We start from the raw sequence: 12,108 nt of genomic DNA, 5'->3' as shown, positions 1-12,108 counted from the left end.
TATGCGGCGCAGTGAAGAACCTACCGTCTACGATTCTGGCAGTAGGGTATTATGTCCTACCCCCCAAAACCTTGGCGGTAGCATATCAGCGGCGTGGCGGCGCAGTTAAATGCTACCATCGAAGACTTTGGCGGTAGCATGTTATACACTACCGCCAAGGACTACGGGGGTAGAGAAAAGGTCAAATTCCCAATTTTTTTACATGTGGGGTTAGATCGTGCTGAAGTTTCAAAAATGACAAAGCACCAAATTTGTCCCATCCAGCATCCGGGTTCCTATATGGCGCATAGGGCGCCGCCGAGCGACCTGGTGCGCTGGGCGTTCCTATGGGCCGGTCCATATCCTGTTTATTTTCTTTTCATTTTTTCTTTAGTTCTCCTTTTCTTTTTCTTTTTCTTTTTTTTCTTTTTTGTTTCCCTTTTTCTTTTTCTTTTTCTTTTTTTTTCTTTTTCTTTTCTTTCAATATTCATGAACATTTTTTGTACCAAATTCAAAAAAGTTCGTCAATGTGTAAAAATGCTCAACGATTCATAAAATTCCTTTTTTGTTCATCGGATTGAAAAATATTCATCAAAATTCAAAAAAATTTCATCAAATTCAAAAATGTTCATCAAGTTCAAAAAAATTTCCATCAATTTAAAAAATTGTTCACCAAATTCGAAAATTGTTGATCATCATTTTAAAAATTTCTTCACCAAATTCAAAATTTCTTTTTTTTCTTTCCAAATTCGTGAACATTTTTTTTATCAAATTCAAAAAATGTTCGTCAGTGTGTAAAAATGCCCAAAGGTTCAAAAAATGTTCATAAAATTCCTTTTTTGTTCATCGGATTGAAAAAATGTTCATGAAAATTCTAAATTTGTTCATCTAGTTCAAAAATGTTCATCAAATTCAAAATTTGTTCATCAATTTCAAAATTGTTCACCAAATTCAAAATTTGTTCATCATTAGTTTCAAAAATTGTTCACCAAATTGAAAATTTGTTTGTCGATGTCAAAATTTATTCATCAAATTCAAATTTTGTTCCTCCGTTTTTTTGAAAAAAGTATTCTTGAATACAAATTTTGTTCATCAAGTTTAAAAATGTTCATCATATTCAAATTTTGTTCATCAAATATAAAAAAACTGTTCATCATTATTAAAGAAAATGCTCATATAATTTTGTTTGTCGAAATAAAGAAAATTTCATTAAAATTAAAAAAATGTTCATTATTTTGAAATCACGAACATGTTTTTACAAAATTCACTTTTTGTTGAAATTTTGAACTTTTTTAAATTGTGAATTATGTTTAAAAAACGGAAAGAAAAATAGTAAAAAACAAATTAGAAAAACTGAGGCGTTCAGCCCTGCTCATGGGCCAGCCCACTAGGGGCGCACGGGAGCGGAGGGGTGCGCCGGCCCACAAGGGGCGCACGGGAGCGGGAGGGGGGCGCGCTGGCATGTTCGTTCTCGAGTTGCACGTACACGCTTACTTTTTTTTAGGAAAGGAGAAGCAAGCGAATTGGGCCCTCGATGGGCTGTTATGTTTAGGCCAACTCCACCGCGCGACCCTATCCTGTCCGGCCCCGTCCGTTTAGGCTAAAAGGGACAAAAAAGGCGGCCCAGCGTGCGGAAGCAAACGAATTTTTGTCCGCTTTGTGTCCACTTTCGATCCATTCCCGGCCCAAACTTGCGCTGCTTTTTGGGTGAAACGGACACCACGCGGACACGCGGGTCGTCTGCGCGTGTCCTCCCCTGGCCCGCCCATCGGTGGCACAAGACGGGCCTTTTTCTATCCGCCCCCCTCCCTCCTTCCGGCCGCACCCCCTTCACTCTTCCCCACTCTTCCCGTCGTTGCCGCCGCCGTCGCTGCCATTGCAGCCGTGCAGTTCGGACGCGAGCTTGCCCAACCCCTTCCCCTCGGCGCCGGGCTCGGACGCGACCACGGCCACTTGGTTTGCGCACCCGCCGGCCGGTTTTGGGGCGAATCCGATCGGTCTTGAGCTCGGCCGGCTGTGGGAGGCCGGGCCGCGCATGGACTGGCCGGGCACCTCGCCGAAAGGCCCTGGAAGGGCCGCAAGGCCACGTGCAGGCAGTGGCTCCTCCTCTAGCCGCTCGGATCTGCACCGTCGATGGTCCGCCGGCAGATACACGAATGGTAGTCGGCCGGGCTCAGTGCTTGCCCAAAAGTTCGCCGGCGCACCGTTGCCACTCATTAAGTGCGACCACTGCCCAAGGATGGTCGTGCGTCGCGTGTCTACAACGCCGGAACATTCCGGATGGGTGTTCATCAAGTGCTTAAACGATGGGGTATGCGCTTTTTTTAGCTTCGGTTTGTGCTCTAGATTTAACTAGTTGTGCTAACTTCAAATTTTGTTGTGTAGAACGGATGCAAGTTTTGGTATCGGGAAGAAGAGTACATTGATATATTGATAGAGCGAAATTTAGTACATGTTCATGCACTTTTAGCTAGCATAGAAGCTGTAAATGAGACAAGTGCACTTGTTGCTAGATTAGAGGCTAGACACGAGACTAGGTGTGAGGAGGAAGCAACATCGACTTCTGCCTTGAAGAAGAAAGGAGGATGCTAGATCGAGCCTCCTCTTCCACAGATCAACAACGAGTGCATCGAGAAGGCCCTAACCCAACTCAAGGGAATAGTTATGGAAGTTGGGTGTCTTCTAAAATGTATTCTTGTGGTTCTTGTTTTTTTGATCTTGCTTTGTTAGTCAAAATGTGATGATGTATTTTTCTTGTATCAAAAATGAATGATGAAATAAAGTTAAAGACTTGTAAAGAAATAATACGCGGACAAGATGCGGCCGGGATGTGTCCGCGCGCTAGGCGCACGGCCACCGCATCCCAGGACAGGTCCAGACACGGCCCCAAATTCCTACTCAAAGGGACAAAAACCGGAGAAAACGAACGTCCGTTTGGGATCGCGCGGTGAAGTTGGCTTATGAAAGAAGGAGAACCATCAAGTCGGGCACGGATATTTTGGATCACCGACCCAGCAAGGCAGCAAAGCCTACCGTTTCGCTTGTCTCTCGGCCATCCCATAGAACCCCAATCCCCAAACCGAATACTTCGCTCCCCAGATCAAGAAAGAATCCTTCGCCCCCCGAGAGCTTTTTACGCGTCTCCGCCGACGCCGAAGCCGACGAAACCCTAGCGTCGAGATGTTGTCGGCGAAGGAGAGCCCGAGTTCTCGACACGCCCTTCCCGGCGACTGCTATCCCGGCCATCTGCCCATCTCCGAAATCCCCACAGATCTTTTTGGTCCCTTTCCCCGGCATCTCCATGAGACTCGCGAGGAGGCCCCCATCGATGTGTTTAGATTCGAAATCGCCCCAGATCTATTCGGCTCTACCCACCATCGTCTCCTTGATGCGTTCGAGGAGGAGGAAGAGGAGGAGGAGGAGGAGGAGGCGGCGGTGGTGTTGGCGTAGAAGAAAGAGAGAGGGTTCCTCGAGAGCGGTGAGTATTACCGCCTAGCTTCTCTATGTTTTCTACTTCCTCTGTTCCTAAATACTACAAGTCTTTTTAGAGGTTTCGATAAGAACTACATATGATGGATATAGACATATTTTAGAGTGTAGATTCACTCATTTTGCTCCGTATGTAGTCCGTATTGGAATATCTAAAGGACTTGTATTTAGAAACGGAGGGAGTAATAATCTTTTGCGCCGATTTAGCTAGGCTTCCTATCGATCAAACTTTTGGGTAACCGCGCAGAATCAGAGTCTGAGTCCGAGTTCCTTAACTGGGACGACATTCCCGTGCGTGATCCTGTTGATGGCCTCAACTTGTCCGACTTGATGGATTACGATCCGCTGGCACTGGATGCCGACGACGAGGAGACAAACTGCCCAGGTATATAATTTTTGCAGATTAGATACCACTTTCGTCATGTGTCCAGATAACGAAAAACGGTTAACTGGTCAGTCGATCCTACACTGATTTGTTTTCTCAGGGAAGAAATTTCCGGTGGCAGCAGCAACAAAAGTAGACGACATATGGAGTTGGATTTACACCAGACGGAACATCGCGTACCAGAAGAAGTGTGAGGAGATTGAAGCAAGTGAAGATGAGAATGCCACATTTCCTTCTTATCCTCTCAAAATACTCCCTGAGGCAACAGGTATATGTGTCATGAGGGGCTTTTGCCACCACCGTGAATATAAAACCCATGATACTTCCACTGGTAAGCTTGTCGATCTCATTCATTCCTAGCTAACCCAGCGATTAATCTGCGACTGTGATCTACCTATGTTTGTTATAACAACTTTTGCTATCACTATATTTTGCAGCTAGATCAACTCTTGGGTTACGTGATCCAAGACTGATGCTGCAGATCTTCGCGATGCATTTATCAATCTCCGAATCCTATTCCTACCCCGTTAGCGTCTATGGAATTGTTGCTGTTCGGGATGCCTTGGAGCCACTACGGAATCTTGTGTTTAACCGTCCCTGCAGAGATAATGCTTTTATGGTTGACCAGGTAATTGATCGAGCTAGGCTTGTTCTGTTTCCATGTAACTTTTCAGTTGCTAAAAACAATACTGGATGCAAACAGTGCATGTGAGATTTTTGTCGTACTGATTCTTCATTACCTGGTTGGATCCACTAAAAGGAAATTGCGTATGCATTTAGTTCTCCATTTTCTGTGTAAATGGTATAATTATACATTTGCGGTAATTTTGTGATTTGTTCTTTTTGTTATCCCTTTCATTATGGTCGACAAAAAGGGCCACTGAATCTTGACTACCTGTACCAATAATTGCACTATGCTGTGCTGTCACCCCTTTCAGTATGTTCTCCGACGTCAACACGCTATCAGTTCCATGCCCATCAGATCCCGCAAACTTTATATGATTGTGCTGCCAAAAGCATGGAAAAGTAGTCATGTTTGATTATCCTAACATAATTATAAAATGTTTACTCTATTTCTTTATTACACAAGTTGTGTTTTGACTCCCTGCAAAGCAACACATATTTCTCTACGCACAGGCATTAACATGTTATGGAGTCCTGGAATTCTGATCTAGTTGTAACTTGTAACATCAATAGCACATGAAACTAGTCATCTTCTGATTTACAAGGCATATTTTTTTTACCAACTATGCATAGGGTGCTTAGAAGGTTCTAGATCAGACTATATTGGCTAGGGGGAGATGATTATGATATCCCCAGTCTTCCTGTTTTAGGAATTAGGAATTATAGAGATAGTAATACAGGTGAATGGAGTTTTTTTTTTTTTTGCACCCGGGCACAGTTGCCCATTGAATCTGAGCCATCCATGTCTGTCACAGGATAGGTGCCCATTCTTTTAGGAATCACAAATACTAATTAAGTACATTCTCATATAGGCCCACCATGTCATAGTACAGGTTAATCAGCCTTCCTCTCTTGCCCATCCCCTTCTCTCTCACCTCTCCCCATACAGTGAGCTTGGCCATAGGAGCCGCTGCTCCACCAGTCCAGGTGAGTATGGCCTGATCCACCCATCGTCGTGGGAAGACTATGTTCTCACGGCTGTTTGTGTCTTTGAGGTTTGCTCCCGTGGCCTCTGCGTGGTCCTGGTCCACTCTGACAGGACGCGCTGCATAGATCGTCCGGAACCCAATGTGTATGTTGGAGAAAACAATAGAATACGGACTTGTGCTAAATTCATTGTAAGCTCCCACTGTTTACCTATCTCAAACCGCAAGTCCGGTGCTGATGTGGTTTGCACCTGCATCTTTGGTGCACAGAAGCATTTTCCAAGTGTATGTTGAAGAGGGGGTGGCGGTATATATGAGTGAGTGGAGAAAGATTGAAAATGCATGCATGTAAAAGAAATGCCAAACAGTGCCTGGCTTGTACTTTCAAACATAACTAGATTTTAGTCCAAATATGATCATGCATGTCTTGCCGTGTTAATTTTGTTGATATATACTGATGTATCCCAAACTGGGTTTATATATCTTGTTGAGTTCTAATGCTTACTAATATTTTTTAATTGCAGGATTCCTTAACCTTGCCTCTTTGTAGTCCTCGTCGAGGAATGTATTTAGTCAGGGACAGAGCATTACTAGAAGTTGATCTTTGGGTAAAGGAGGAAGGAGATGGGTAATCTGACAAGCAGTTGCTTTCTTTGTATGCTGAGTTTGAGGGGATGTACCAGTTAGATGAAATGCTAGATGGAGAGGTTAGTAGTGACCTTGGCAGCTTGGTCATCGACTATCTCTTGCTTGATGAGAGTGTTGAGGCTGTAATACAAGTCTCTGCAAAGATTGACTGCCCTCATCATATGAGATTCACTGCATTCACTAGTGGCTTTGATGGTGAGATTGTGCTGTTTGACGATAAGTTCTCTGGGAATGGAAAACTGTTCCAGTATGTTGTCGCGGTGAAGGCTGAGGGGAAATTGGACATTTGCTTAAAATTGGAGGAATCATTGTTTTGGTGGACTTTCCAGGAAGGAGCTGTTGGAGCTGTTAGGTTCCCTGATGACTCGGTTTTGAATTACGGGCAGTTTGAGGTGACGGTGCTTTTTGCTCCTAAGAACTTTACAATGGCTGGCTGACCTGAAGCAAACTGAACAAGACATACAGTTCTGTAATATCCGTGTTCTTTATCTTCTATAGTTTCTCTGTAACTTAATATAGTACATGGTCTATGCATGGCTAGGCGGCGCCACTGGAGACGCTCCTCCGCATGAAGCCGGAGCCCGTGTCCCCTCTGCTCTCCCCTTGGCCCTAACGAATTTGAAAAAAAAATCATGAATTCAAATAATCTTCACAAATTCAAAAATGTTCATAATTCATTAAATATGCATGAATTATAAAAATCTTTCAAATATAAAATATGTTCACAAAATACAAAAGAATTCACGAAATTTAAAAATGTACATATATTAAAAATTCATGAATTTTATAAAAATTTCACGGATTGAAAGGACGTTTGTGGAATGAAAACACATTAATGAAATAAAAAAACGCACACCTATTTGAACAAAATTAAGAAATGTTTGCGAATTTGGAAAAAACATGGATTTAAAAAATGTTTGTCAATTCAAAAAAAGTTCATAAATTTGAAGAAAATTTTAACAAATGCTAAAAAGTTCATCGATTTGAGAGAAGGTCATGAATTGTTTTTTTTAAGTAAAAGTAAAACATAACGAAAAATGAAAATATGAAACAAGAACTGGGTGTAAAATTCGAGCAATGAAACAAACCGGTACAAAAGAAAGAAAGAAATACAGCCGGATGCTTGTGGAAGCTCAGAAAACGTGAAGAGAGGTGTGGAGCTAGATGGGCTGGACTGTTATATTCATGTCGCTAGGTGTCGTGGGCGCCCTGCACGCTATTTGGACCCCTCAAAAGCTGTGGTTGTAGGGTCAAGAGAACAGTGGCATACTAGCTCACCAAATTTCTTTTTTTTTTAAAAAAAACGGGGCAAAAGATTTGCCATTTTCATTGATTAAGAAGAAGAGAATTGCCCGGTTAATTGACGGAAAACCGAGGCTAAAACCGATACAACTCAACCCACATGACATGGGCACCACCGGCCAACCTGGCCACCGACATGGGACACAAAGCTGCAAAGAAGAAAGGCATTCGCCGAGGAGTCGCAAGCGTCATCGTCATCACCGGTTGCCTCGAACGAGCGACTCCGACTTCACCATAGAGCTCCAACCTCGAAGCCAACCCGCAAACAGCTGCATAGAAGCCACGACGGCACATGCCACCGGATGGCCACACGCGCAAGCAGCCGACAGCTCCGACTTTGACGACGAGCCTCACCAGGGAAATATGCAGGACTTGCGCCGACCGTGCCCTAAGAGCACCTCGGACACGCCAGGAAGAACCGACTACCGAAGTCCACGCCGCGACCCGAGCTCCTCTCGACGACATCATCGTTGCCAAACAGAAACCAGCGCCCCGCCTCAGCAACACACGGCGAAGATGCCGCCATCCACGACGAAGATGCCGCAATCCACCAGTCTCCCAGTCGTAGCCGGCTCCGAGACGATGCCCCCAAGGAGGAGAAAGACGCGAAGACGCCTCCATCGCCCGATCCAGCGGATCTGAGGTTTCCCTCCGAAGCCAAAGCCGTGGGGAGAAGGAGCACACCTCCACGGCGACGCTTCCAAAAAAGATCACGGCACCTGCGGGCACCGCCGTCGCCGGCTCCGAAGAAGGCCGGAGCAAAGATTTCTCCCGAAGATGCGCCGACCACCTACCACCACCGACCGCCACCCACCAGCCACCACCTGCTGAGGCCGACCTCATTCTTGCCACGGGATCCCACGATCCACCGCGACCAGACACGCACCACCCCCTGGCCGAAGCCGCCGTCCACCACCGTAGCACCACCGTAGCCACCTCCACCGCAGCAACCCACGCCGCATCGCGAAGCGCATCACCCAGATCGATGCACCTTGCACCAGATCCAATCGGAGCTGCACAGGCGAAGCAGCAGAGAAGACGAGCAGGATCTCCCTCCGCAGCACACCTCGCACTCCAGAGGAGCACACCCGCCACGCCAGCTGGTCACCGCGCCCGACGCACGCATGCAACCACCGCGCCCGGCCAGTCACCGCGCCCCACGCGCACAGCCGGATCCGAGCCGCCGCTGCGCGAGCGCGCGCCGTCCACACCCCGGCCACATCAGGAGCCCGGACCGAGGCCGCCGCCCCGGCGCCCCACTCGCCGCCCGCAAGAGGCACGACGCCGCTCCGGCCGCCGCCCTCCGCCCGACGTCGCCCCGCTCAGAGATCCCCCGCTCGTGAGAGGAGCCGCCCGCCGCGAGAAAAGGAGCCCCGCCGCCGCCTGCTCCATGAGAGCTTTGCCCGCAGGAGGCGCCGGCGACGGCGAGGGGTGGGATTGGGTGTGGTGGCCGGAGGCCTTGGCGATTTGGTCGCCGCCCGTGTCGCCCCTGGGGAGGGAGCGACACGAGGGCCTTTTTTACCTTAATGTTCTCCCTCCGCAGCACACCTCGCACTCCAGAGGAGCACACCCGCCACGCCAGCTGGTCACCGCGCCCGACGCACGCCTGCAACCACCGCGCCCGGCCAGTCACCGCGCCCCACGCACACAGCCGGATCCGAGCCGCCGCTGCGCGAGCGCGCGCCGTCCACACCCCGGCCACATCAGGAGCCCGGACCGAGGCCGCCGCCCCGGCGCCCCACTCGCCGCCCGCAAGAGGCACGACGCCGCTCCGGCCGCCGCCCTCCGCCCGACGTCGCCCCGCTCAGAGATCCCCCGCTCGTGAGAGGAGCCGCCCACCGCGAGAAAAGGAGCCCCGCCGCCGCCTGCTCCATGAGAGCTTTGCCCGCAGGAGGCGCCGGCGACGGCGAGGGGTGGGATTGGGTGTGGTGGCCGGAGGCCTTGGCGATTTGGTCGCCGCCCGTGTCGCCCCTGGGGAGGGAGCGACGCGAGGGCCTTTTTTACCTTAATGTTCTGATCCAAATTTCAGACGCGAGGGAGCGACGCGAGGGCCTTTTTTACCAAATTTCAGTGTCTCAAAAAAAAAAGCTCACCAAATTTCAATTCACTAGTGTTCGCAGTTTCCTTTATTTATATCAGGTCTTCCGGTTATGTTTGGGAGCAGATGTTCATGTCGACTACGAAAGCGTTTGTGCCGACTTCGTCAATCTCAAGATAATGTGTCGGCTTAATCTTTTAGAGGTGCTCATAGGGTAGGATGAGTGTGCGTGGGTTTACAGTGATGAGTGTATGTGTGTATGTGTGTATGTGCCTGTATTGTGATAAAAAAATGGTACCAGTTCAGTATTTGATATTTTGGTGCATATTGGTACCAGTTCAGTGTTTTCTGATAAGACAAACAATTCGGTGATTCCTCCAAAAAAAAGAAACAGTACAGTGATGACCTGTTCAGTTTGCATAGTCTGTAGTGGATCGCCGAGATGGATAGATGGTGACCACCTTTGCCTATTGGGCTGTTCCTCTCATTCCGCCTTCTTGATGACGAAGCTAGATGAGGCATGGGCCGAGACCTTCGAGCTGCCGTTGCAAACGGGCGCAACGCAACATGGGCGCGAGCCGTGCACCCGAAACTTGGAAAGCGAGGTCTCCCCCCTATCCATCCACCATGTCGCCAATCGGTGCAGCCTCTGTACCGTGCGCATTCGTGGGCACGGCCGATGTGTTCCAACGTTTGTGCAAGATGCACCGACCCTTGCGTAGTTACCAGACTTCCTTGAGATATCATATATAAGTTCCCTACCTACCTATACTACTCCTGTAGATCGATCCAGCCGTACGAAGGAGCGGAAAAGAGTTGCTGTCTGATACAGTCACGCTATCCGTTGCCGTTGGCGTCTCGGTCTAGCGTGGTACCCGGTGATACTGATGAGATTTGACTTGGGGAAATATACAGTCTATTATTACTACTACAAATCTCAGTAAACTTACATCTAATCAGAAGCATGCATGCATCCGGCCGACAGTAGATGAAAGGGAAGTGGGTAGAACCGCAGTCCATCAGTGATACACAACCTGACAAATCTTGAAACACAGAACCGAAACGACGACGAGACACAAGGCTGACGGGCTGAGCGGCAGCTACTCCGGAGGCACCAGTTGTATATATCGGCCACTTTTTACGCAATTTTTTCGATGCAGATACAAGTAGCATCCATGCTTTACTCGACACGTTTTAACTGGCTCAGATCCTAACAGAGGTGGATGGAGACTGCCACCATCGCCACGAGTTTCGCCTAGGAAAGAAACACCACTAAAGAAGATCGATTAAACATTAAGAAAGCTTCACATTTCCCATGCATGTGGAAACCTCCGACTATCTTCGTTCTGGTTGGAAAAGGAGAAACTTTCCATTTTTTTAAGAAAAGAAAGGAAAAGGAAGACGAAGCAGAGGTGTTCATTCCTTCAACAACAAGCGTACGCCATGAACTCGCACGCCTTTTTCCCTAACAACTACGTATTCGGGTGATATCTGATGATATCTGGCCATCACAATGGATAAGATCTCTAGTTGTTCTCAATTAATCTTGACACCGACAATAGCAAATCCTCCCAAATAATTGAACCGATCTCGGCACCAATGAAAACGGAATTGCACGCACGACTATGACCGAATCCTGCACACGAGCAAGCTCATCTACAAAGACAGGAAGGAACATCGCATTCCAGAACAAGATCGCCATCTCGTTCCAAGAAACATCATGTCAAAGCTGTCACCGCAACCACCGGCGCAGAGACCTATCCGATGCGACCGAAAATGGTTTCGGCTCAGAACGCTGGAGGATCTGGGCGTTCCCATGCAACTTGCTTCTCAGGGACCTCATCCGGAAACGCAATAGTTTAGCAGTGCCGTGTCGCGGCCAGGCCCAAATTATATGCGCTCCCGAGGATTGCGTACAGACATCCTTTTCTTAAGCTGAAATGACAGCTCCATCTGTAGGTCTACTGAGGGGCATGCCCACATCGACGACAGCTCAGAAAACTTAGCCGGCAAAAACAAGAGAAAACAGGGCTGACACGGTCGGATCCTTCATGGATTTGAATCAAATTTATCTGTGTTTCCCTAGAGGTATCTTCATGTGCTACTATGAACCACCGCGTCAGTACTAGTGGTACGGATTCCCTTTGCTGCCAGTGAATGTAACGCTTGTGGGAGATAAAACTGGCTAAATTTCGTGTTTTAACCCTTTTTTCAAACCTATTCGAGATCTGATCCTAGTTTGAAATTTTTTTTAGAATCTGATCCTTTTGCTACTGTCAGGGATCATGACGGTAGGGTATAACAGCCTACCGCCAAGGACCCTGACGATAGGGTTGCATGCCCTACCACCAAAACCCGCCTAAGTATTGAACACAGTGCGTGCTCGTGCCAAGCACCTTCGGTAGGGTTGTGCAGGCTACCGCCAGCCCGTTTGGCGGTAGAGATGTTTTCTACCGCTAAAGTCTCTGGCGGTAGGCTGTTAGACCCTACTGCCATGGACTCTGGCGGTAGCAAAAGGGTCAGATCTCGAAAATTTTTCAACTTAGAGTCAGATCTCGAATAGGTTTTGAAAAAGGGTCAAAACATGAAATTTTGCCGAACTGACGAACATATTGTGAGTTGCACTTGCAGTTGCAGGCTGGACGTCTGCTGATTTT

General features: G+C 47.8%; 1 pseudogene; it reads left to right on the top strand.

Annotated features, from left to right (window-relative positions):
• Nucleotides 1-2,995: 2,995 nt before the first annotated feature.
• On the top strand, nt 2,996-6,606 carry LOC123188159 (uncharacterized; annotated as a pseudogene).
• The last annotated feature ends 5,502 nt before the right edge of the window (nt 6,607-12,108 follow it).

Source organism: Triticum aestivum, chromosome 2A (genome assembly GCF_018294505.1).
Source record: "Triticum aestivum cultivar Chinese Spring chromosome 2A, IWGSC CS RefSeq v2.1, whole genome shotgun sequence".
NCBI lineage: Eukaryota > Viridiplantae > Streptophyta > Magnoliopsida > Poales > Poaceae > Triticum > Triticum aestivum.
This window is presented reverse-complemented; position numbering and strand designations above follow the sequence as displayed.